Genomic DNA, 27,144 nt, shown 5'->3' with positions numbered 1-27,144 from the left:
ATTTCCTGCCACCACAGTGTCTGGAAAGGGCTCTTTCCTTAGCTGAAGCCACCTGTCTTGGCAAGAGATCCGGCAAGAGAAAGGTATCTCTAGTAATCACATTCTCCTTTAGAGAGCTTCCTTCTCTCCTGCGTCCAAGGTTGTTTTACTGCAGACCATCTGGAAGGCTCCGTACAATCGGTGCCACGGAGCCGTCATCGCCCAGATGGAAGGATTCTTTGATAAGTCTTTGAAAAGGAACATCCAGGCTCGGCGATGCCATGGGCCAAAAGCCATCCAGCTTGGAAAGCTATCAAGCCCAACTAGACCAGCTCCTTCTTTGGCTGATGGACCCAGACAGCAGGCCACCCGGAGGAGGGGGAAACAGCTCCCTTGCCTAACAAGCCCTCACAGTCACAAGCATCCCTTTGTGCTCCTTTTTTCCCAAAAGGAGGAGGAATGAAAGAGGCAGAAAGACATTCAATTCCGAGAACATTTTAGGGAGCCATGAAATAGGGTTGCCATTCTCCAGGTGTGGCCTGGGGATCTTGATGAGAGCCAGTTTGGTGTAGTGGTTAAGTGTGCAGACTCTTATCTGGGAGAACCGGGTTTGATTCCCCACTCCTCCACTTGCAGCTGCTGGAATGGCCTTGGGTCAGCCATAGCTCTGGCAGGGGTTGTCCTTGAAAGGGCAGCTGCTGTGAGAGCCCTCTCCAGCCCCACCCACCTCACAGGGTGTCTGTTGTGGGGGGAGAAGATAAAGGAGATTATAAGCCACTCTAAGTCTCTGATTCAGAGAGAAGGGTGGGGTATAAATCTGCAATTCTTCTTATTCTTCTTATTCTTCTTCTTGTTTATTTATTATTATCACTAATTTAAAGTATATCCTACAAGTGGGCAGAGAGAGGCTCATTCTTAGAATCATAGAGTTGGAAGAGACCTCCAGGGTCATCTAGTCCAACCCCCCGCACAATGCAAGAAACTCACAAATATCTCCCCGTAATTTCACAGGATCTTCATTGCTGTCAGATGGCCATCTAGCCTCTGTTTATAAACCTCCAAGGAAGGAGAGCCCACCACCTCCCGAGGAAGCCTGCTCCACTGAGGAACCGCTCTAACGCTCAGGAAGTTCTTCCTAATGTTGAGTTGGAAACTCTTTTGATTTAATTTCAACCCATTGGTTCTAGTCCTATCTTCTGGGGCCACAGAAAACAATTCCACACCATCCTCCATATGACAGCCCTTCACATACTTGAAGATTCTGTCCTCCGGATTGAGAACTATCTCTTGGAGAAAACAGTTGCTTTGGAAGGCAGATGCTGGTGTTCCCGTCCCTCTCCAAAGCCCACCCTCTCCAAAGCCCACCTGGAGATCTCCTGCTATTACAATTGATCTACAGGCAACCAAAATCATTTTCCCTGAAGAGAATGGATGCTTTGGAAGGTGGACTCTATGGCATTATGCCCTGCTGAGGTCTTTCCTCTCCCCAAACCTCAACCTGTCTAGGCTCCATCTCCCAATATCTCCAGGTATTTCCCAGCCCAGAGCTGGCAACCCAGTAAAACATCAAGTCTAAAAAGGTCACAGTAGAAGGAGAGTGTGTGTGTGTGTGTGTGTTTAGGCTACTTTTGTGGGTAAACTTGAAGATTATTGCAGGATTCCTCAAAGCAAATCCCTTTAAACCAATGAATGTTGGAAGTTTGAGCTAATTCAAAGCAAGTGGCTTTAAAACAATGTTGGAAGTTTGAGCTGATGCAGTCATTTTTTTTCTGAACTGAGCATGCACCTACCCCTCTGAAATTCAGTCCCCATTCAAAAGAGTCCTAGGCCTGCCTGTACCCAACCATCTCCTATCACTTTCCCCTGCCATTTCCCCTTTTCCTAAAAATACCTTGGCTAAGAGGGAATCTGACAGATGTTTTATCTCACGCTTTCTTCAAGGAGCTCAGGTAACCAAGAAGGTTCATTCTCCCCTCCTCATTCTGTCCTCTCCACACACCCCTGTGAGGTAAATTAGACTGAGGGAACCTTCCTAGCTGTTTTAATTCTACTCATATTATTATTATTATTATTATTATTATGGCACACTGACTCAGGCTAAACAGAGAAAGCTACTGAAACTCGGCCTGCTGTTCTGGTTGGTCCCTTAGCTGTCTGCCTTGTCTTGCCAGCTTGTCCACTTCTGGAGGGCAGTAGCCTCCCTCCTCCGCTGCTCCGGCCCCCACTTTTGCTCAAAGGGATGCTGGAAGTAAAATGGGAGGGGGCAACACTGAGCAACTCCCCACCCCAAAATGCATTCCCCCCCCCACCTTCCCAGCAGGGTTGCCAACCTCAGGCATTATAACACAAGAATGAACTCTATTGAAAATGGTTATGTAACATTATTTTTTTTATGATTGTTATTGTGAATTCTGTGTAAATGATATTTGTGAAAGTCATAAGAAGTTTTATTTAAAAAGTAGAGTAGGCCATGTATCATAGCTAAAAAGACCCCAAGTATTATATTCTCTCTGTGATCCCATTTATTGTTTTCAGCCTCCAGGAGGAGGAGGAGGAAGAAGAAGAAGAAGAAGAAGTGTGCCAAAGGACTGCATTTACTGTGCTGCCACTTTGTTTGCTTGCTTTCAAGGTCTCAGGCTGAGGTTTTTCCCATGGGGAGGGGCTGTGGCTCAGTGGTAGAGCATTTGTTTGACCTGCAGAAGGTCCCAGGTTCAATCCCTGGTATCTCCAATAAGGATTAGGTTGAAGGTAATGTGAAGGACCTCAGCCTGAGAACCTGGAGAGCCGCTGCCAGTCAGAGTAGACAATACTGACTTTGATGGACCAAGGGTCTGATTCAGCATAAGGCAGTTTCATGTGCTCATGTGTACTGTTTGGTTCTTAACTGGAGATGCTGGGCATTGAATCTGTGACCTTCAAAATGCAAAGCAATCATTTTGCCACTGAGCCATGGTTCCACCACTGTGACCCTGACCCTGTTCTTTGAAGGCCATGTTATATACTGTAACCATGTTATATACTGCATGTTACAACTTGACATGAGAACCTTGAGTGCTGCCTCTAATGAAGCTCTGCATGGGAATTCTTCCAGCCTGCTGAACACAGATACAGGTAATGATAACTTCCTCTCAAAGAGACATGTATGAAGTTGTTCTCCTTGCTTATTCATTCACCAGAGGGGCTCTGAGACGATCTGGGACAAAGAACCTGACTAGGCAGTTAAGAAGAGCGATAAATAGTCCAGGACAACGCTGAACGCTTTTGAGCTGCCCTTGATTGAGGTGGCAGCCTGCCGGATAATGAAAACCTCGCTCTATTGTGTCCATGCAAATTGCCGGTTGTGATTTGAAAGCCTGTGCATTAATAACTTATCCAGTCGGCCACTATATAAAAAAACCCAGAGAGATGTCGCGTTATCGCATAAGCTTAACCGGTGGGAGAGGATCCAGGCACTATTAATTTCGCTCTTACAATGACCCTATTGGTCTGTTTTTCACCCCAAGTCACTGCCATCTGATCAAAGTCTCCCCCCCCCCGAAAAGGTCCATTCTTAGGGTTGCCAACATCCAGGTGGAGCCTGGAGATGTCTTGCTAATAAGATTGGTCTCCAGAAATTGGTCTTCAGTGTCTCAGGATACAAATGGCTGCTTTGCAGGGTGGGCTTTATGGCATTCTACCCCACTGAGGCCCCTCTCCTCCCCAAATCCCATCTTCCCCAGGTTTCACTCCCCCAAATACCCAGTTATTTCCCCAATCAGAACTGGAAAACCCAGGGGGTTTTTTGTAGGAGGAACTGTTAGGATCTCTTTAGCAGAGCAATGCAGATTAAACCACAAAAAAGCCAGGCAAACTTATTTAGCTTTAACAAAGTAACCTTTGCTTATTTAGTGAGGAAAGGGTAACTCGGAGTCCTACAAAACAAGAAAAGGATTTAACATCCCATCTGTCTTCTCTAACTACATGTTGACTCTCTAAGATCTAAACAGCAACTGGCATGTGACCTAGGGCTTGAACAAAGGATCGTAAAACCTGTAACCCAATTCTTTCTCCCTAGACCATCCCCAATGTATTGATTGCCCAATTAGAGTTTACCAAAACAGGTTAATATGCATATTGACACCTAGCTCCTGGCGAGAAGTAAGTGCAGACTTGCTCATTGGTCCTACCACTAAACCAGCTAAGCATCAGCATACATAAGCAAACAATTGATTAACTCATGACTCCAGGAAGTGAAATTGTCAAAAACCCAACAGCAACTCCTTTACATATTAGGCCACAACCCCCCTGATGTAGATTACAGGGCTCTTCTTACAGGGCCTACTGTAAGCTCTTGGAGGATTGGCTACATCAGGGGGGTTATGGCCTAATATGCAAAGGAGTTTCTCCTACAAAAAAGGCTCTGGGCAACCCTATATTCCCCAAAGGCACCAGTGGATTCACTGGCTGAGCTGAATTTTGGAAATTCTAGAAAGAAAGCATCTAGGGTTACCAAGTCTCCAGCTTCCCGGAGCGGGGGACTTTTGCATGGCCTGATGATGTCACCCAGAAGTGATGCCATCAAAATGGTGGTGCCCGTGCAGGGCTGTTCTAGGTGTTTCCGGAAAAACTCTATGTTTTTCCCGGATGCTCTAGTCATTTGGAAGGTAAAAACTCTATGGTACCTATTGTACTATAGAATTTTCCCTCCCAAATGGCTAGAGCATTCGGGAAAACCATAGAGTTTTCCCGGAAATGCCTAAAGCGGCTCTGCATGGGCACCACCATTTTGAAGATCTCACTTCCGGGTGACATCACATCAGCGATGTAGGGGGAGGTTCCCCCCACTGGCCCAATGTAGGCTGGCAAGTTGGGAACCTCCCGGGTGTGGGATTCCCCACCCGGACTGGGGGCTTGGCAGCCCTAAAAGCATCTGACAAAGGGAGCTTTGGATCTCAATAACTTATCCCCCAAATTCTTGTTGGTCTCTAAGGTGCCACTAGACTCAAATACAGCTACTGCAGACACATCTACTCTCTGAAATGATCTTCATGGAAGGGATCAGGGTCTCCTATTAATTACAATTTAGGGGAGAGTCTGACAGGATGGAGAGTGTCTCCTGGACCGGGACAACTGGAATTCTGTCCTGAAACAGTGGCTGCCCTTTAGTATTTGCATGGACAGGCAACGAAGGGATGTTTTCAAATTTCTCGTCCTTGCTGCTTCAACCGGAAAATGACTTCTCCCTTGCGCAAATCAACCCCACAAAGCTTTTTTTTTTTTGCAGCATTTTACATTTTCTTGCGCTGATTTCCCCCCATAAAATTTGCACATTTTTTCCAGCATTACTTGTGCACCAATAAATCAGTCTCATACATATATGTATAAATGAGGTACATGGGATGCATAAATTGCATACAAAAAAACCCATTCAGTGTGCATGCACAGTTCTAAAAAAAAAAAAAAGCAACAAAAAAAGAAAAGAACCGAAATCTTTGATAAAAGGATAGAGACGCATAAAAGAAGGGTGGGAGGAACATTTTCTCATCTACAAAAGAAAACGCCAATCCTCCTTCAATTTCTGGTTTTGCAACGTTTCCCCCACCAGAGGCTGAGGGCAACGACTTCAACTACCCTCTCAGAGGAATGTAGATTCACTCTGTGTTGGAAAAGGCAATGACTGGTGTGCAAAGAAGTGCCCCCCCTTGCTCTTTCTCTGACACACACACAGAGACAGAGAGGGCTGTCCCTGCCACTAGGCAAACTAGGTGATGCCTAGGTCACTGGCCTTCTGGGGGCACCAAATTGTTGACTTGGTGATGTTATCAGTGCAGGGGAGGCACCAGAACTTAGCCTTGCCTAGGGTGCTAGACAGTCTAGGCCCAGCCCCGCATGCGCACACACACACACACACGCACAGCTTGAGATTTAGTTAGAAACTTATCTCTGTCTTTCCTCTTTCCTATCAAGAATATTATTTCCTACCTAACCCTTTATAGCTACTCTTTAATCAGGTTGTGCACTGTTGCCATGTTAATTACTCTGAGGGCTGGCCATAGCCAGTGTGGTGTAGTGATTAGACTAGTATCCAGGAGTTGTTGTTGTTAAGTCGTACAGTCGAGTCTGACTCTTTGTGACCCCATGGACAAAGTCACGCCAGGCCCTCCTTTCTTCCACCATCCTCTGAAGTTTGCTCAATTTCGTGTTTGTTACATCAGTAATGCTGTCCAGCCATCTCATCTTTTGCCGTCCCCTTCTTTAACAACAACATCTTTTAGGACTTTGAATAGCTCAACTGGGATATCATTATCTCCGCTCACTTTGTTGTTAGTAATGCTTTCTAAAGCCCATTTGACTTCACACTCCAGGACGTGTGGCTCAAGGTCATCAAATTCACTGTCAAGGTTGTCCGGGACATTGAGATCCTTCTTGTATAATTCTTCTGTGTATTCTTGCCACCTCTTCCTGATCTCTTCTGCTTCTGTTAGATCTCTACCATTTTTGTCCTTTATCATGGCCATCTTTGCAGGAAACGTTCCCTTGATTTCTCCAATTTTCTTGAAGAGATCTCTTGTCCTTCCCATTCTATTATTTTCCTCTATTGCTTTGCATCGTTCCTTCAGGAAGGTCTCCTTATCTCTCCTTGCTGTTCTCTGGAAATCTGCATTCAGTTGGGTGAATCTTTCCTTTTCACCTTTGCCTTTTGCTTTCCTTCTTTCCTCAGCTATTTGTAAAGCCTCATCAGACAGCCACTTTGCTTTCTTGCATTTCTTTTTCTTTGGGATGGTGCTGGTTGCTGCCTTCTGTACAATGTCACGAACCTCTGTCCATAGTTCTTCAGGCGCTCTGTCTATCAACTCTAGTTGATAGACCTATTCTTCACCTCCACTGTATATTCATAAGGGATGTGATCAAGGTCAAACCTGAATGGCCTAATGGCTTCCCCAATTTTCTTCCGTTTAAGCCTGAATTTTGCGATGAGTACCTCATGATCTGAGCTGCAGTCAGCTCCAGGTCTTATTTTTGCTGTCTGTAAGGAGCTTCTCCATCTTTGACTGCAGAGTATATAATCAATCTGATTTCTGTGACATCATCAGGTGATGTCCATGTGTAGAGTCGACTTTTAGGTTGTTGGAAGAGGGTGTTTGCTATGACCAGCTTGTTCTCTTGGCAAAACTCTATTAGCCTTTGCCCGGCTTCATTTTGTATCCAGGAGACCTGAGTTCAAACCCCCCCCTCCTGCCAAGGACACTTGCTGAATGAGCTGGTGCCAAGTACACTCTCTCAGCCTAACTTACATCACTGGGTTGTCAGGTTGGAGAAAAAAAGAAGGAGAGGAGCGCCGTAAGCTGCTTTGGGTCCTCTTTGGAGAGAAACACAAATTAATTAACTAAATAATAATAATAATAATAATAATAATAATAATAATAATTTTTTATTTCTATCCCGCCCTCCCCGCCGAAGCAGGCTCAGGGCGGCTCACAGCATAAAATACACATTACATCAGTTTACATTATAAAAACATGGTTAAAACAGTTATAAATTATTAAAATTAACATAACAATATGGCGTTGTAAACATTAGATTTCGTAACATCAAATAATAAAAACATTTCCAGCAGCATACCTAGCTTTATTACTGATTCTATCGCTAGTTGAAGGCCACCTTGAAAAGGTGGGTCTTACAGGCCCTACGAAATTGATCTAAACATCTTAGGGCCCTCATCTCCTCGGGGAGTTGGTTCCACAATAATGGAGCGACGACAGAGAAGGCCCGATCCCGGGTGGCCTTCAGTCTGGCCTCCCTTGGCCCAGGGATATTCAACTGGTTTTTCCCAGATGACCTCAGTGCCCTCTGGGGCTCATAAATAAATGAAACAGTAGGGTTCTTACAGCAGGTGCTGGCCTTAGCCTGGTGGAACTCTCTCTGGGCCCTGTGGGATCTTATGCAGTTTTGCAGGGCCTGTAAAGCAGAGATGTTTCGCCACACTTTTGGGTGAGAACAGCAATGGTTTCCATTTGGGCTGGCACCCTCTCCTCCTCCTCAGGTTGTTCTGCTCCTCTTCCCTCTAATCATGAGGTTGTTGCAGTCAAGAATTGGGAAGAAGTTGTAATTTTCACCACCTGATTCTTTTAGGTGATGGCATCAGCATTATCCATGTATTTTATTCTATGGCTTACAATGTTTTAATCATGTATTACATCACCCAGAGTCCTGCAGTGGCAGGGATTGGGCAGTTTTTATAAATGTAATTAATAATAATCATCATCATCTATAATATGATGGAATTAAAAGCCTTTGTCTTTCTATAACTTATTGTAGCCAGAATCTTAACCTGATCATCTCAGCTCTTATGTACCTTTGTCTACCCAAGATGTACAGAATTAGTGGTTTGGTTACCCAACTTTTGGCACCCCCTGAAAACTTTATACTCCTCATCTTGTGAGGTGGGCCCCTCCCCCTTCTGTAAATGAGGCACTGAGGAAACAGACCAAGTCTGCAGTGGGCATGATCCAACCAAAGGTAACCACTATTAAATTCAAGCACACACTAGAACATCTCCCACTGAATCCAGTAGGCACTGGACACTTTTAACCATGCTAGGATCATGCCCATCTTGGGTGGATTTTCAGATTTGACAAACCGGTTCTTACTGATGTAACTTTAAGGTAAGTTCCTCATTTTTGAAACCCGAAATTCAGTTCTGAACATTTTAATAAGACTGGGCTGCTCGATAATTGCAGGCCTCATTTGCTTAAATTTAATACTCTTCCAAATTGGTTGACTTCCCAGATGCCTTGAATTGGATGGTCCAGGCTAGCCTGATCCTACCAGACCTCAGAAGCTAAGCAGGGTTGGTCCTAATTAGTACTTGGATGGGAGAGCACAGAAGAAGTCAAAGTCATTACGCCGGCAGGCAATGGCCAACTACCTCTCTTCATCTCTTGCCTTGAAAACACTACACAGGGTCACCGCAAGTTGACTGCAACTTGATGGGACTTTCCACTATTGCACTTCCCAGGTGATATTCAAGTGATAATAGTTTCAATTAGTGCATGCCCCATTACTGATTTATTAAATTCGACTTCTGAATTGCCCTCTCCCACCGAGACAGGGTTTAGGGCAGCGCAAAACAAAGTAATTCGCATAGTCTGTAATAAAACAATTTAAAACCGTAAAAACACAACAACAAACTACAAGACGGAGGTGAAAATTACCCTCGTGAATAGGACATGGAAGAGCTGTTCCGTTTCCTTGCCTGTAATGTAACATTACGCAGCAGGAACACATGCTTAACTCATGAAGTCCTGGAAAGTCCCTGCCAAGCATTGAAGGGAATCTTACCACATTTTTTTTTCTGGATTTTGGATAATCTCTCTCTCTCTCCAGAGCTTTTTTTAGTAGAAAAAGCCCAGCAAGAACTCATTTGCACATTAGGCCACACCCCTTGAAATCACCATGGTTTCATGTGGTTTCACAAAAAAGCCCAGCAAGGACTCATTTGTATATTAGGCCACACCCTCTGACGCCAAGCTAGCCAGAACTGTGTTCCCTTATGTTCCTGCTCAAAAAAGCCCTCTATCTATCTATCTATCTATCTATCTATCTATCTATCTATCTATCTATCTATCTATCTATCTATCTATCTATCTATCTATCTGTCTGTCTGTCTGTCTGTCTGTCTGTCTGTCTGTCTGTCTGTCTGTCTGTCTGTCTGTCTGTCTGTCCGTCCGTCCGTCTGTGGCAGTCTCTCTCTCTGTAGGAAGATTCTTTCAGTGCTAATTTTCTACTTGCGGGGAACTTCCTTCTTGCGCAGGGAATCATTCAAAAGTGGGACCTCCTTGTTGTGTGACCAGGCACATTCAGAGAGCATAACAATCTTCCTTCACATTCTTCCACATGCACAAAACAGATTGTTAAACAGGGAAACAGGGCTTGAGGTGGCTCCTGCAACTGGCATTTGTTCTAATAATGTAATGTCCAATCCAAACCCAGCACTTGATATGCCAGATCACACACAAGCTCCAGACGGTCATAACCTAGGTTTATAGCATTCCGCCTCATCTCTCTCCAGCCCACCCACCCCATTCTTTCCACTGCAGCTAATAATCTGTCCGGCTGCAGCCACACTTCTTAAACTGTTGTTATATGGCACCCCAGAGGTGGCCGTGTTCATTGCTGGGCCAAAGTGATTTAGACGGGTAATTTGCAAAGTGATCTGGAATCTGGAGGGATGGAAGGCATCTCATAACATTAATAACTATTCTTATTAGAATGCAGAGGGGTTCTATGATGCACTGGAGAATAGCTTCCCCCTTTTTTGTCTTCCTGCTCTCTTTTCTCTTCCCTGTTGATCTCAATTATTGCTGGTTCCGTTGACTCCGTCTCGCATTTTACACCATTTTAAACTCTTCCCCCAAATAAACAGTAAATCACTTTTAACAGCAGGCACTCGCAGGAGGGACTTGCCTCAGCTCTTCGGTGCCAAGAAAGCTGAGAATACAATGGAGTTGACTTCAGGACAGCCATTGAAAAATAAATGATCAACTCGGAGGAGGAGAGGGAATTCAGGTAAGCAGAATGCAATTAACCAAGCTGGATGTCTGCCATGGATCACAGATGCACAAATGTGCCATGTGGAGGGGGGGCGGGAGGAGGAAGCAATGTCTATGCAAGGGCTCTCATTACCCTGTTCAGAAAATCCCCTCTTTAGTCCAGATTTGGCTCCGGTTGTACAACTAGCTGATGAGGACTGCCAAAGGGAAATGGAAAGAAGAGGATCAAAGGGCACTGGGAAATTAAAAAGGAGGAAGCTGACTCGCCTTTCTTAGCAAGAGCCATATGAAAAGGTAAAAACTGCACTGGAGACCCAAGGAAGCTCAAATGTAGCTCCCTCTGGCTGTTTCATGGCGTGGGGGGGGGGGTGGGGAATGGCCATGAAATTTGTAAATCCGTGTATCACAAGCTTCAAGGCATCAACAGATAAGGTGAGCTCCCACAAGCATGTCAATTGCCCACGTAGCATGCAGTGTTCCTGCTAAGCTGAGTTAGCGTGAGCTAGCTCACAGATTTTTAGCCTCCAGCTCACACACTTTTGTCTCAACTCAGGAAGGATGACCCCAGAGCACTCTAAGTTATTCAGCAGCCCACAACTTTAATGCCAATAACTCACAAATTAGAATTTTTGCTCACAAGACTATGCAGCTTAGAGAGAACATCGGTAGCATGGTGTGCTGACTCTGTACGTATCAACGAGCCCACACCCTCATCTGAAACAGATTTACACCCTTCTAAGCCTATTTGCTTCCATGGACCAGTAGGGTGTAACTTTGTTAGGACCACATTGCTAAATGACTGAATAAAATCCAGGCTTTCAGTTAGGAGGTTTTGTACTTCCAACTTTTAAAATAGTCAGGTTCTGATCTGAGATCTGTTTTAATGCTTTGCTTTAATGCAGGGGTGTCCAAGGGCCAGATCAGGCCCCGGAGAGCTCCTATCAGGCCCATGAGCAACTCACTGCCATCTGCTTCCTTCTCTCTTTTCTTGCTTCCTTCTGCATCACAGCTTATTTTGCCAAGCTGTGGGCACCTTTGGAATTCTCAGGGCTTTTTTATAGCAGGAACTCATTTGCATATTAAGCCACACACACCCTGATGTAGCCAATCCTTCTGGAGCTTACAGTAGGCCCTGTACTAAGAACCCAGTAAGCTCTTGAATGATTGGCTACATCAGGGGTGTTTGGGCTAATATGCAAAGGAGTTTCTTCTACAAAAAAGCCCTGGGAATTCTGACACAGGATGGTGGGAATAATCACAAAATGGCTGCCACAGGAGGTGGAGCCAGTCACAAAATGTCAGGGACCAATGTTATGCATAATTCTAATAAGTACCTCTTCAACTTTTCAGGCAAAAGCTCTGCTTAATAGGGTGCCCTTTAATCTGTACAGCCAATCAGAAGCCCTGCTGGGCAAAAGCCCCAACTTAGCTCCACCCACTTTCTAAAAGATGAAGGATTGGATTTATATCCTGCCCTACACTCTGAATCTCTCTCAGAGCTGTCACAATCTCCTTTACTTCCTAACCCCCCACAACAGACACCTTGTGAGGTAGGTGGGGCTGAGAGAGTTCTTACAGCAGCTTCCCTTTCAAGGACAACTCCTACGAGAGATATGGCTGACTCAAGGCCATTCCAGCAGGTGCAAGTGGGGGAGTGGGAAATAAAACCTGGTTTTCCTGGATAAGAGTCTGGGCACTTAACCACCACACCAAACTAGCCACCTGGAGGCCACATGGAAAGGTGTCAGTGGGTGCCAGAGTGCCCACTGCTTTGGAAACCTCCGATCTGGTAGACATCAGCCATAGTCCTTGAATATGTAAAAGAGAAAAATCCAGTGATTAGTCCATGGCAAAATTTCTCCATGTAGGATGTTGAAGAGAGCAGACTGATTTCAGCTTGTCAAAGGAAGGGGAAGAAAATTACACTGGCTCAGCGGTCTACTTCTGACCTCTCCTGAGAGGCAATGCGCCAGCTTGGTTCCTTCGTGCACGCCTTTTGGATCAGCGGGAGAAAGAAGGAAAAAAAACATTGCAAACGGCAGAACTCATCAAGTCTGAAAGGAATCAAACTCCTCCGGTTGCCAAGGAGGGCATGACAGCCGGTCCCAGAAGAAACCAGAGCTTCCTCTTCTCAGATCAGTTCGGCTTCAAACCGCTTGTTAGAGGAACAGCATAGCTTTGGAGGCTTCTGGGCTGACCCCGCTGTGTACTTCCCACCCGCTTTTCTTTCTCCCCCCCCCCCCCCCGCCCCTCAGCTGGCTTGTTTCCGTACAGTGCCGCTCATGCTGGTTGACATCAGCTGAGACATTTGTTGCCCTGCTTTCTGATATTTGTCTTCTTCTGGGTGGCAAAGGCGATGGAACTCACAAGGATGCAGCAAGGGAACGGGAGAGGTGAAGAACACCCAGCTGAAGTCCCTGACACAAGTCCACTGTGATCAAGCAAAGCTGCTTTAAACCAAGTCAGGTTATGGAAATACGGATGGACTTCTCGGGGGGGGGGGAGGGGCACCAGCTTTCCAAGGTGTTTTTTTTTAAAAAAAACCCTCAAAATTTTCTTTATTGAAAATTCAAACAGCTTACATAAAATCATAAAGCTTCAAAATATGACACAACTACACATAGATAATAACACAAAAATATATCTGTTAAATAATTAGCAAAATGAATTCCTAAAAAAAGGTGACCGCTTTTCCATTACAGACTTATATTGAGGGTGTCATAGCACGTGACTGCACCTCATCAGTGATCTTATCAATAGTAAAATAATCCCAAACTTTGAGATACTTAGCCTGAATATTGGGAGGCTGCGCATCTTTCCATTTACAAGCGATGACCGCTTTAGCTGCTGTAAGTAAATTCATTATAAGCTCTCTACCTTGTTTTGAGGCAGAATCAGATTCCCATAGATTTAGAAGAATCAAACTTGGAGAAAATGGAATCTTAACATCCGTGATCTTGAAAATTTCCTTAATCACCTGTTTCCAAAAAATGGTCAAGGTTTCAGGAACCCTCCCCAAAACTTGCGATGTGAAGTCATTTGGCTGGAGATGCTAGGGATTGAACCTAGGACGTTCCTTAAAGGGGGGGAAAATGTAATCTACCATTCTACTACCGAGTCCCTTGCTAAGAAGACGTGAAGTATAAGAGCATAGCTGCAGAATTGTTTTGTTTTGTTCATGGACACAGGCTCACACCCCATTCCAGGAATGGACATGGAATGGCTAACAAACTGAAATTTGTGACAGGTCAACCGGCAAGAACTTTCCACAAACTTTCAAACAGTTTGTGTAGATTAGTGCCAGTTTGTGAATGGATGTACTTCCAAACAAACTGTCTCAGTGCAAATAAAATGGTTACCAAACTTCAAAGCAGCAGGGCTGGCCCTAGGCATGGCTAACTTCTGGCACTCTTCCACCATGCATTGATAACATCACCGAGTCACACGGGGGGCGCCCAATTTGGTGGCCCCAGAAGGCTGGCATCCTAGGCAGTCACCTAGTTTGTCTAGTGGCAGGGCTGGCCCTGCAACGTGGGAGTGGAATCCTCCAGCATAGGAAGCCCTGCTGTCAGTTTCAAACTCGTCATGTTTGTTTCAAAAGAGTTCTCGCCACTGACCCTACTTTGTGAGGTTTCTTTCTTGTCATTTCCCATTTTCTTGCATAAACCTTGCAAAATCCCACCCCTCTTGATTGGATTTGAGATTCTGTGCTTTGAGATCAGTCCTCTTAAGCTTGCAATGCCAGTAGCATGGGGTTCTGCTGGGCATTTTGTACACTGTACTGTTTCTGCTGGGCTTGCAAACCCCACCCCTGCTTGGACTGTGATTCTGTGCTCTACAACAGTCCTGTTAAACCGGCATTGCCACATTGGTACTGGGTTCTGCTCAGCACTCTGTAATTGCACTGCTACTGCTGGGTGCTTTGTGCATTTCACTGGTTCTGCTGGGCTTGCAAAAATGCCCCCGTTCAGTTTTTACTGCAGAGATTATCTGGTTTGACCTCAGTCCTGTTGGGTTTGCACTGCTACAGTGGCACTTGAACTGGTTCTTTTGGGCTTGTAAAATGCCCCCCTTCAGTTTCTACTGCAGAGATTCTCTGGAACTTTAATTATGTTCTATTGGGCTTCTAGTGCCCTTGCTTTTGTTTTGTTTTTTTTTGCTTCCCTTCTTTCAATGGAAACTATAGAGGATAGTGGCACCTTCTTTGAGGGGATGTAACATGGACCCTGTAAGTCCAATTCTCACTAAACTTGGCAGGTAAATAGAGCAGAGTCATCTAGAGGTCTCCTATGAGTTGATAGATAGATAGATAGATAGATAGATAGATAGATAGATAGATAGATAGATAGATAGATAGATAGATAGATAGATAGATAGATAGATAGATAGATAGATAGATTCTTTAAAGTTATTTGTTTTTACTCTGATTTGCTGTGAGATCCTTCTTCTGAGGGCCTGGGGGAGTCAAATCAAAATCCAGGATTTTACCTTCAGAATGGAGCTCTTTGGGGGCAGGAATCCCCCCAACAGATTGCTCCGTGCTGGTGGGTTGGGAGCTCTGAAACCAGGGGAACTCTCACCTCCAGTGGGAGCTTGGGAAGCCTATTGGTCTTAATGGTGCCACTGGACTCAAATTTTGTCCTTTTCCTCCCAGATGAGAGGGTGGGGCTAACTGCCAAGGGTAACTGAGAGTGAGAGAATTCCCTCAACCCTTTTCCTCTTAGATCCTTTTGAATGTCGAATTAAAACACTTTAAGGAGTTGGCTAATCAGCATGAAAAGGATGCAACAGGGTTGCCAATCCCCAGGTGGGGGGAGAGGATCCCCCAGTTTGGAGGCCATCCCCCCACTTTAGGATTATCAGAAAATGGGCACTGATATGGAGACTGATTCCTGTAGGGTATAATGGAGAATTGATCCATGGATCTCTGGGTTTTTTTTGGGAGGGCTGTTTTTTGAGGCAGAGGCACCAAATTTTCAGCATAGCATCTGGTGCCTCACCTTAAAACACCCCCCCCCCCAAGTTTCAAAAAAGTGGATCAGGGGGTCCAGTTCTGTGAGCTCCAAAAGACAGTGCCCCTATCCTTCATTATTTCCAAATGGAGGGAAGGCATTTAAAAGGTGCATGGTCCCCTTTGAATGTGATGGCCAGAACTCCCTTTGGATTTCACTCATGCTTGTCACAACCTTGCTCCTGGCTCCACCCCCAAAGTCTCCTGGCTCCACCCCCAAAGTCCCCAGATATTTCTTGAGTCTGACCTGGCAACCCTGAGATACAGCCATTCTGTGTGGAGGTGACTGTAGCGTGTATGTAGCTTATAGGTGTCTGAAAAGTCAGAGCAGGTATTAGTGAACAGGTTTTGAAATGTGGGGGGGGGGGTGCCAATTTACAAATCAAATCCACTATTTGTTTCCTCTGATAATTGCTCAAATTCAGGCTGCTGTCCTCCCTGAGGGAACGTCAATGAACTTTAAGTGGCTCTGAATAATTCACAATTTGTTAAGGAACTGCAAAGGTATGAATTACTTTGCAATTGATACTTTCCAATTTGCAGCTTGGCAATTAGCTGTGTTTTTTAAGGAATTCTGCAGAGCCTTCCAGGCGGGCTGTAGAGGTTCCCTAATCAGGGAGGACTGGGGAAGAAAACATATCCCCCCTTTCCAAATCCTCTAAGACCTCAGGCAAAAAAATCCAGAGAAAACAATTGCATGCCTTCTGAAGCATTCTAGACGACCAGGCTGTCATTTATGTAATTGTTTGAAATCTCAGTTGCTTCAAAATGGAAAAAAAAATGGTAAAGAACCAGCTGAGGACACTCGCCGGGAAAAATGCATTTCCTTGGCTTACCGCTGTTTTTCTTGCTGAAACAAAACCTCTATGTAGAACAAAGTAGGAGTCAAGTTCACCTTTAAGACCAACAAAGTTTTATTCAGAATGTAAGCTTTCGTGTGCTCCAAGTACACTTCATCGGACGAGGAATCCGGCACAGTGAGCAGAGCTACATATAACTGGTAGGCAGTAGGCCAAAGAGAGGATATTTCTTTCTCAGTAGTTTTTCCCATCCAGGCCTATACAATGGAGTGATTAACAGACATTCTCACATTTTGGCTTTATTGCTTTCTCATACTCATGCTATCCAGATCAAAAGTTTGCTCAATTTGTTAATTTTACTGTTCTGTCATTGGATCTTAAATTTGTACCCTTTTGCATTCTAAACCACTGCCTACCAGCTATATGTGGCTCTGCTCATTGTACCTGATTACTCGTCTGAGGAAGTGTGCTTGGAGCACATGAAAGCTTATATTCTGAATAAAGCTTTGTTGGTCTTAAAGGTGAAACTTGACTCCTACTTTGTTCTACTGCTTCAGACCAACACGACTGCCCACTTGGATCTAAAACCTCTATGTGAAAGAGAGGAGACAGATGAAGGTTTTTATTGCACATTCTATCACGACTGCACCTGATGTGTTGTAAAATTCTCTTTACTACTTGGCAGAGTGATGTAGAGATGCCCAAGTTACCCCAAGCCGGGCGTGCCCATCCCCTGTTGCTCTCTCCACACGGGCTCTTCAAAAGCTGGCTAGCTTTCCTTGTTTGAAAACCTTCAAAAATTCCAGTTCCAAAGTTTAGATTAATTTGAGTTCTGCCATTGTCAAGAGGGTATGTAAAATTGGCTGCATCAAAAGCTGGCATCCAAACTTATTTTTAAAGTTCCTTGCAAACCGTCATGAATACATCAAGCAGACTTATATTGAAGGTTGCCAACCTCTGTGTCAGGGGTGTCAAACATATGGCCCAAGGGCCAGAACCAGCCCATCCAGAGCGCCTTTATTGTCAGAGGATAGAGGCTGTCTGTGCATTATGTTCCTGTATACCAGGGGTGGCCAAACTTGCTTAACATAAGAGTCACAAAGAATAAATTTCAAATGTTTGAGAGCTACAAGACGTGAACTGTCAGATATTTGAGAACTGCAAGACATGAACATCATATGTCTGAGGGCGAGCAGGAAGCCAGGCAGGAATCAAATAGGTTGGGGAGGGGGAGGTAGAAAGAAAGCAACTTTAACTTTAAATGCATTTTCCAAGCCACCAGCTGACTTAGCTTGGAGAAGTGATTTAAAGAGAGAAATGCCTTTCCATGTCAGCCAAGAAAGCCACACAATATGTGTGAAAGAGCCACACATGGCTCCTGAGCCACAGTTTGGCCACTCTTGTTGTATACTGTCCCCATGCTAATGAGTAATGGGCCATGGAAGTGAGAGGGTGAGCATCAGGGAGATACTGTCAGAGTGTTAAACTTTTAAGCATGTTTAGGGGGGGTTTTGAAGTAAAAATAATATTATTAATTGGTTTTGCCTGTGTCCTTTATAAAATTAGTACCTCCCATACCTGGCATTACATTTTATGGCACACACAGCCCGGCCTGACAAAGTGACATTTGTGTCAGATCCAGCCCTCACAACAAATGCTGCTCTATGCAGTGCCTGGATTTTTCCTGGAATTATGAGCAATCTCCAAACTACAGATATCAGTTCTCCTTTGAAGAGTGGATTCTATGGCATTATGCCATGCTGAGGTCCCTCTTTTCCCTAAACTCGACCCTCTCCAGGATCCATCCCCCCACCCTCGATCTCGAGGAATTGTCCAACTTGGACTTGACAATTGTACTGATACAGAGTTAAGATATTGGGCTGTCTAGCTCACCACACTCTACTTTGACTGGAGGCTCTCCCAGGTTTCAGGAACACTGTTTTTTTTCCCCAGTAAAGGTAGTCCCCTGTGCAAGCACCAGTCGTTTCTGACTTTGGGGTGATGTTGCATCGTGATGTTTTCACGGCAGACTTTTTACGGAGTGTTTTCCATTGCCGTCCCCAGTCATCTACACTTCCCCCAGCCCCAGCAAGCTGGGTACTCATTTTACCGACCTCAGAAGGATGAAAGGCTGAGTCAACCTTGAGCCAGCTATCTGAATCCAGCTTCTGCCAGGATTGAACTCACGTCGTGAGCCGAGAGCTCAGACTGCAGTACTGCAGCTTTACCACTCTGCGCCACGGTGGGTCCTTGTAATCCTGAGGTGAAGGTTGAGGAGAATGAATCAAGAATGACATGTATGTAAATTGAAACACAAAAAGATCCTTTTAACCCAATATGGAGCATCAAATAATGTCCATAAGAGCCTTCGGATATTCAAAGAAGTAAGCAATGACTCACAAAAGTTCATACTCTACCACAAATTCTTTCTTGGCTGACATGGACACTACTGGACTCCTGTTCTTTTCCACCAGACGTGTTAACAACCTAGCTTGAAAACGTCCAAACAACACTGGCTCTGCAAGAAATTCCCTTGCTTCCAGACTGGTTCTTCTCTTTCATGCCATCCCTCCTCTTTCCTTCCTTGTGGGTTTGCTCAGATTCCAAGCGGCTCAACTTTCAGGGGTGACCTTTGTGGCAGGGACTAACTCTTCCCATCAACACACAGTAATCCTTATTTCTGAAGAGCTGACATTTAATTTAGAACCTTGGGCAAAATGGTCAGAACAGGATTATCCAGGGAGATCAAGACACAGCTAATATCTGATATGACTCCGGAAGGGAATGTGGCTGGAAAAAAAAAAAGCCAGCAAGCATCTGGTTTTCTATGTGCAAGCAGCGCTTGTATTAGATAGGGCCTTCATGAGAGAAGTGCAATCAGGCATATCTGCAAGTGTCAACATACCAAGGACTGGCTTTGAATGCACATGTGAATACATATGAAACTGCATTAAACTGGGATAGAGAAGGTAGAGAAAGAAGTACTTTTCTCTCTTTCTCACAATACAAGAACTCACGGACATTCAATGAAATTGCTGAGCAGTCGGGTTAGAATGGATAAAAGGAAGTACTTCTGCACCCAAAGGGTGATTAACATGTGGAATTCACTGCCACAGGAGGTGGTGACTGCTCAAGAGAGGATTGGATAAACGTATGGAGCAGAGGTCCATAAGTGGCTATTAGCCACAGTGTATTGTTGTGGAACTCTCTGTCTGGGGCAGTAATGCTGTTTTCTTGGTGCTTGGGTGGGGGGGGGGCACGGTGGGAAGGCTTCTAGTGTCCTGGCCCCACTGGTGGACCTCCTGATGGTACTTGGGGATTTTGGCCACTGTGTGACACAGACTGGATGAGCCATTGGTCTGATCCAACATGGCTTCTCTTATGTTTTTATATTCTTATGAATAAGATCTGGGAATCTCTACCATCGAATCATAGCCCTGTATTTCAGGAAACAAGGAAGGAGGGTCCATTGACAATGAGACACTGGGGTTAACCCTCCATGTTCTCCCTTGACTTTTCCCTCTTCTCATATGGAAGAGGCCATGGCTCAATGGCTGCTTGGCAGGGAGAAGCTGGGCTGGTAAATCATCTCTTATCACTGAAGTTGTGCAAAGCTTCAAATTAGGAGTCTGACTGGGAATCCAATTTTTAGTTGGATTTGGTTCATTTTATACTTCAATTGCTTTATTCATGTTGGTTCATTACTGCCTTTGGATCATTTATTATATATTCATTTGGTTGCAATGCAAAATACCTTTCTGGATGTAACTTTTTTTGGGGGGGAGGGAGGTTGTTGTTTTGCTCTGTATCTGAAGCGCCCTTCTTCCCAGCAGTGTGTACACGTGTGCCTTGAATCCTTCACATACACCCCCACTTTGTTGGGCTCTCTTCTCTTTAGAAATGCTGGTCGTCCTGCTGCTTCCATGGACCTCTTCAAGATCAGTGATCACTGCCCTTATCTGAAATCACTTTCCCCCTCTTCTCCCAGTGTTTCTCTTAATTAGCTCTTGTATGTGTGTTTTATTATATGCATTTTCTTTTGTTTGTTCTCTTTGTATTAATAAAAAAAAATTCTGGTTGAACATATGCCTTGTTTATTTGAGAGTTCTCTTAAGGGAAAAATCCCTGTATATGCAGGTGGAGAATTCCAGTTACCCTCCTCTTGCTGTGTCTCCTTTAAGCTAACTCCCCCAACTAATTAGGAGACTGCCTCTTTGGGTAGCATCCAGACTCACTGCAATCCATCCCCCACACTAATAGCTATTTGTGTAGCCATTAACAGTTCCTAAAAGTTGCCACCTTTCAGGTGGCTCCTGGAGATCTCCTGCTATTACAAATGATCTCCAGACCACCGAGATCAGTTCCCCTGAAGAAAATGACTGCTTTAAAAGGCGGAGTTTATGGCACTATACCCTGCTGAGGTCCCTCCCCTCTCTAAAACTCCACCTCCCATAACTCCAAATATTTTCCAACCTGGCACTGGCAACCATATTTTAGCTCCAAGTGAATCCAAAGCTAGAGTCAAATGGATCTAGCAGCTCAGACTCACTGCGACGGACCCTATTCTTTTAAGAATGGATAATTCATCCCCCAAACGGATGTATCTTTGTGTATCCACTCCACAGGTGCATCCTACAGTCTGAGTTGATGCTGCCCCTCCCCCACAAAGTGTGCATGGTATGTCTGCAATGACCTCGATAAGGCAAGGCTGAGTTCCCAAACCCCTCTCCCAAAAGTTACTGTATCCCAATAAGAAATAGATGTAACCAGGGCTCATTTTGTAGAAAAATAGGTGGTGGAGCTCATTAGCATAACTCATTAGCATATGCTGCCCCCCCCCACACCAGCCAACAGCAACCCGATAAATGAAAGGAGAGCCCCGGGCAAGTGAGGCCTGCTTGGGCTGGCTAGAGATCCAGCCAGCCCAAGCAGGTCTCCCTCACCTGGGGTTCTTCTTAGCTGCTCCCCGCCCAGTCAAAAGGCCAGCAAGCCATCCGTTGCCCAAAATCACATAAGAAGTGGAGAAAGGGTGGCATGGGCTTCTCCAGGGGTTAATGAGAGCTGCTGGGGGTGTGGCAAAGCTGGCTGGCTGCCCGCTCTCCTAATCCAGGGATTGTTATGCAGCTGTATCTTCTATTCAATGGACAAAGTAGGTTGGGAGGAGGAGGGGAAGCCCTCAGGATCTGTGCTCCTGGGAGCTTTTGCTGAATTCAAGGCCTGGATGTGTCCATTTGGTCCATGATCAATATCTGGAACAGCACTGACAAACTGGACTCCTTCCCAGGCTTGGCAGGCTTAGGTAACTCGAGAACTTGTTTAGCTCCTTGGGGACATACAAGGAGGGGGGAAGGAGAGCAGTGCTGGTTGGATCAGAAAATGTGGCTGCAACACAAACAGGAGACTTTTCTTGTATGCAGGATGTGGGCCTGCATACAAAACACCTTGATTTGGTTGAGAAGGCCTGATGCTTATTCAGTACCTTTTTCTGTGTGTGTGTGGAGGAGGAGACACTGCATTAGATTTTAATCTTTCCCCCACTTCTGGGAATTTGCATCAAGGAAATGGCAGTTGAAACATGCATATACAATTCTCAGCCGCCATACACCAGTATCCCTCCAGCTGTCTTAGACATTTTTTTCCCCCCTTCCAGGACAGCATCTCCTTGTTCATTGGTTTTATACTCAAACAACCCTGTGAGATTTGTATGGCAGTAATCCCAAAGACATCCAGAAAGCAAGGTGGGATTTGAACCCAGTGCTTCCCAGTCCTCGTGCAACACCACACTGGCTTTCTACAAAAGGTAACAAGAGAAATATATGAGACAGCCAGTGCTGAAAGGAACCAGAGAGTGTCACGAACCATGAAATGAACACAGTTTGCCTATCAGAGTCAGTAGATACTAAGATTGCCAGCTCCAGGTTGGGGAATTCCTGCAGATTTGGGGGTAGAAGATGGGGAGGGTGTGGCTTGGGGAGGGGTGGGACCTCAGTGGGGTAGAAGGTAATTAAGTCCATTCTCCAAAGCATCCATTTTCTCCAAGTGAACAGATCTGTGCCATCTGGAGATCAGTGGCAATTCCAAGAGTTCTCCAGGCTCCACTTGAAGGTTGGCAACCCTGCTAGGGATTCAAACAAACTCATATATTATTCTGTCAGGCCTCCCATCAATTATGAACAGCCGCAGTTGTCAGCTGGTGGGACGAGCAGCAGACTTTTTCAGTAGTTGACCCTCTTTGTAGAGAAGTCCCCCCTCCACAATTCCCATTGATGCCTTACCCTGAGATTTCGTAGGAATGTAAACTCCAGTAGACCTTTTGGGACACCTTTTTCTTTTATTACTGAACAGCATTTAGTTTTAAAAAAATAAAATAAAAACCACCCTAGAGTGTGATTGATTTGTAAGCAATTTGCTTCCCCCCCCCCACTCCTTTTCTTTTTTCTTTTTTGCATTGTTCACAGCTTTTAGTTCTCGTCAGGAAAAAATAAGGTGATAGAAAGGTAATAATAGCAGGTAGGAAAATAATTGCTGTATTTAACTATCCACCTGTTTGTGGGGGGGTATTCTTCCAGAGGTTAGTTGCCAACTTCCAGGAGATGGCTGAAGACCTCCCAGAATTATCTGGTCTCCAGCTGACAGAGTTCAGTTCCCCAGGAGAAAATGGCTGATTTGGAAGCTGGATTCTACCCTGCTGAAGTCCCTCCTCTTTCCAAACCCCACCCTCTCCAAGCTCCACCCTTCCAAATCTCCAGAAATTTCCCAGTCCTGAGCTGGCAATCCCACCAGAGATGGACTTTAGGGTGAGCCTGGTCTACCTACTTGGGTGACACCCTGTTTCCTAGGCAGAGAGAGATGCTTGAGGCAGGGCCAGATTAGACCCTGTGGAGGCCCCTAGGCAGTCAAAATTTGCTAGGGGGCCCTTGCAAATTATCTCAGAGTTGGAGCAGCTGCCTCACTGCCTGCAGCCCCTGCTGCAGCCTGCAGGCACCTTCTCAAAAGCTCTGGGGAAGAGACAGAGAAAGGCAAACTTAGTGATGACACCAGCATCGGCAGACCAGGCAAGTCAGGCAAAGATCGGCTCAGTCGCTGGCTGTGCGTGCAGGTGTGGGAGGGTTGCAAGCAGGGGGAAAACCAGGGGGAGATGCCGGCCGAGGGCCCCTAGGCATGGGGCCCATAGGCCAGTGCCTGCTTGGCCTAATTGTTGATCCAGCCCTGGCTGGGGGAAGGACTGCAACCGGAGTTGTAAAGCATTTAACTCTAAACCTGACTTGATCTGGAATTGGGTGGAAGTAATTTGAAGAAGAGGATGATGATGACATTGGGTTTATATTCTGCCCTCCACCTTGAATCAGAGCCTCAGAGTGGCTCACAATCTCCTTTATCTTCCTCCCCCACAAACAGACACCCTGTGAGGTGGGTGGGGCTGAGAGAGCTCTCCCAGAAGCTACCCTTTCAAGGACAACCTCTTTCAGAGCTATGGCTGACCCAAGACCATTCTAGCAGTTGTAAGTACAGGAGTGGGGAATCAAACCCGGTTCTCCTGGATAAAAATCTGCACACTTAACCACGACACCAAACTGGCTCTGATTCCTTCTAAGTGAAAGCTTCCAGAGTCCTTTTTAAAGCAACGTCAAAACCAAATACTTGCAGTACGCGGTGATTACTGTGTATGAATTAGTTTCATGGTTTATCTGCCAGATTGATAACCCATTTACCAATCAATTTTCTTAATGGTTTGTGTGGTCTGGGGGTGGAAAGTGCCGCTAAATTGCACATGACTTGCAGTGACCACGGGGTTTTCAAGGCAAAGAGACATTCAGAGGTGGTTTGTCATTGCTTGCCTCTGTGGTGTCCCATCCAAATACCAATCAGGGCCGACCCTGCTTAGGGTCTGAAATCTGATGAAATTGAGCTAGCTTGGTCTATTGGTTAATATTTTTCTGTAGTTAATTAGGGTTGCCATCCTTCAGGTGGTGTGTGGAGATCTCCTGGGATTACAATTGATCTCCAGAAGACCAGTTTCACCTGGAGCAAATGGCCGCTTTGGAAGGTGGACTCTATGGCTTTATACCTCATTGCAGTCCCTCAACTCTCTAAACTCTGCCTTCCTCAGGCTCCACCCCCCACCTCCAAATTTTCAAGTGTTTTCCAAGCTGGAGGTAGCAACCCTATAGTTAATGGATGACTAGAAGTCCAAATTTGTGGAACAGTTGTTTCAGGTGATAGAATACTTGATGCGCAATGACACATTCAAAGAAGTGGTGCAGTCAAAGCAATATTATAGCATATTGGCACATTTTTGAATCTGTCAATAGTATCAGATTATTTCTGCAATGCTTTTCTTTCCTCTGTTCAGTTCTTGGTAATTGTAAGTTCATAGGTTTACCTATAGAATGTACAGGAACGCATAGGAACATAGTTCCGATTGGCTTGGCATCAGGGGGTGTGACCTAATAAGCAAATGAGTTCATGCTGGGCTTCTTCTACAAAAAAACCTGTGTGAAACAATGGTGACATCAGGGGGTGTGGCCTAATATGCAAATTAGTTCCCGCTGGACTTTTTCTACCAAAAAAAGCCCTGTGTAGAATACATGTTTGTTGTATGCTTGTTAAGGTAAAAACAAATTAAAAGTCCATTCCCCCCCCCCCCACACACACACTTTTAGCTTTGTTTTTAATTTGTACATATTTTTGCAGCCTGTTTACTTAACCCTTTTGACTCTTGAGAGCCAGTTTGGTGTAGTGGTTAAGTGTACAGACTCTTATCTGGGAGAACCGGTTTTAATTATTCACTCCTCCACTTGCAGCTGCTAGAATAGCCTTGGATCAGCCATAGCTCTGGCAGAAGTTGTCCTTGAAAGGACAGCTGCTGTGAGAGCTCTTTCAGCCCCACCCACCTCACAGGGTGTCTGTTGTGGGGGAGGAAGATAAAGGAGATTGTGAGCCACTCTGAGATTTGGAGTGGGGGGCAGGATATAAATCCAGTATCATCATCATCTCTCTGACCTGTCCATTCCAAAGCAATGTTGCTTCATTCTGATGGTCCTCTGGGAAACCAAGTCCACCCAAAGTCACCTCTGCCTCCATTTTCTCACATATCCAATTTATTCCATTGCCTTTGCCATCAAGGGAGTGTTAATATGCTAATGCAGGAAAAAAACTGTAATTAATTTCCCTTTAATTAATGCATCAGAATAGCTGGGACCCTCATTTGCTTGCCTTCACTCCTTATAAATATATGACTTGACAGGTTAATTTGAAAGTTAAAGTTCTTTGCAAGTCAGGCAGCAGCCCCAGAAAGCAGTCCCACTCTGCTTGGGAGAAGCAGAATAATAGTAATAAAAGAAAGAGGTTAAAGCCAGGTTAGATCCTTCTTTATTCTAATTTTGTTAATTTGGTTTTGCTCTCCCCCCCCCCCCCACTCTCCTCTTTGCAAGGCAATAGAAGCTGGAGTTTACTGTCCAAAAAGACTGGCAGCCAAAGGTGAAAGGGAGCCCAAGGAGGAAGAGAGGTGGAGGAAGCAACTGGGGGGGGGGCAGGTTGCCTTGGAGTTCATACTGGTCTGATGCATTTGTAAAATGCAAATACAGGCAAAGATGTATTACAAAGCTGGCCAAACTTGCTTAACTAAGAGCAACATAGAATAAGTGTTAGATGTTTGAGAGCTGCAAGACTTGAATGTCAGATGTTTGAGGGGGGAAAGGCAGGTGGGAAGGAAGGAAGGAAGGAAGGAAGGAAGGAAGGAAGGAAGGAAGGAAGGAAGGAAGGAAGGAAGGAAGGAAGGAAGGAAGGAAGGAAGGAAGGAAGGAAGGAAGGAAAATAGAGGGAGAGGTGGAAAGAAAGCAACTTTAACTTTAAATGCCTTCTCCAAGTCAGCCAGTAGGGAGGTGAGGGCTTTGAGAGCCACACACAGTTTGGCCACTCCTGGTTTATTAAAACCTAAGAGGGGCTCTGTTTTATTTATTTATACATGAAATATATGGGTCGCCGAGTCCCTGAGTATGCAAGGCTCTGGGCGATGCACAACAGAAGTTAACAACTTCAAACATAACAATTATTAAAATGAATAAATACGCCATTTGTTACATTCTTCAAAAAATCTCCAGAGAGAGTCTCTAATTTGAGCTGAAACCCGGTCAGAGCTGGGTTGCCCCCTCATGGGCCAGGTAAGGAAGAGGCAGAAACAAAACAAGATCACAGGCGTTAAGATTCCATTTTCTCCAGGTTTGATTCTTCTAAATCTATGGGAATCTGGTTCTGCCTCAAAACAAGATAGAGAGTTTATACAAGCGATGACTGCTTTAGCTGCTGTAAGTAAATTTACTTACAGCAGCTAAAGCAGTCATCGCTTGTAAATGGAAAGATGCGCAGCCTCCCAATATTCAGGCTTAGTATCTCAAAGTTTGGGATTATTTCACTATTGATAAGATCACTGATGAGGTCCAGTCACGTGCTATAACACCTCAATATAAGTCTGTAATGGAAAAGTGGTCGCCTTTTTTAAGAATTCATTTTGCTAATTATTTAACTTAGATGTATTTTTTTGGGTTATTATCCATGTGTGGAATTTAAATTGCATCATATTTTGAAGCTTTTATGATTTTATATAAGCTGTTTGAATTTTCAATAAAGAAAATTTTGAAATTAGAAAAAAAAGTCACAAAGAGCTATAAAAAACAAAAAACAAAACACGATAGAAGAAAAGGAAGCAGGTCTTCACTGTTATAGCTTCTGTGCAGCTGAAGAGCTGCTTGACCACATTTGAGGTGGATGGCACAGTGCCAAAAAAGATTGAAATGTTGACTTATAGGCAATTGCAGCCCTT

General features: G+C 44.9%; 1 protein-coding gene and 1 non-coding gene across 4 annotated transcripts in view; one reads left to right on the top strand and one right to left on the bottom strand.

The window, feature by feature from the left end:
• OPCML (opioid binding protein/cell adhesion molecule like) overlaps positions 1 to 27,144 on the bottom strand; it is a 1,347,090-nt gene that overhangs the window by 877,564 nt on the left and 442,382 nt on the right. The gene's annotated exons all lie outside the window — the stretch shown is intronic.
• On the top strand, positions 2,638 to 2,709 carry TRNAV-GAC (transfer RNA valine (anticodon GAC)). Its single transcript has one exon. It is a non-coding gene; the product is annotated as a tRNA-Val (tRNA).

The sequence above is a fragment of the Heteronotia binoei genome, chromosome 12, assembly GCF_032191835.1.
Source record: "Heteronotia binoei isolate CCM8104 ecotype False Entrance Well chromosome 12, APGP_CSIRO_Hbin_v1, whole genome shotgun sequence".
Lineage (NCBI taxonomy): Eukaryota > Metazoa > Chordata > Lepidosauria > Squamata > Gekkonidae > Heteronotia > Heteronotia binoei.
Note: the sequence above shows the minus strand (reverse complement) of the source record. Positions and strands in the feature narration are given on the sequence as shown.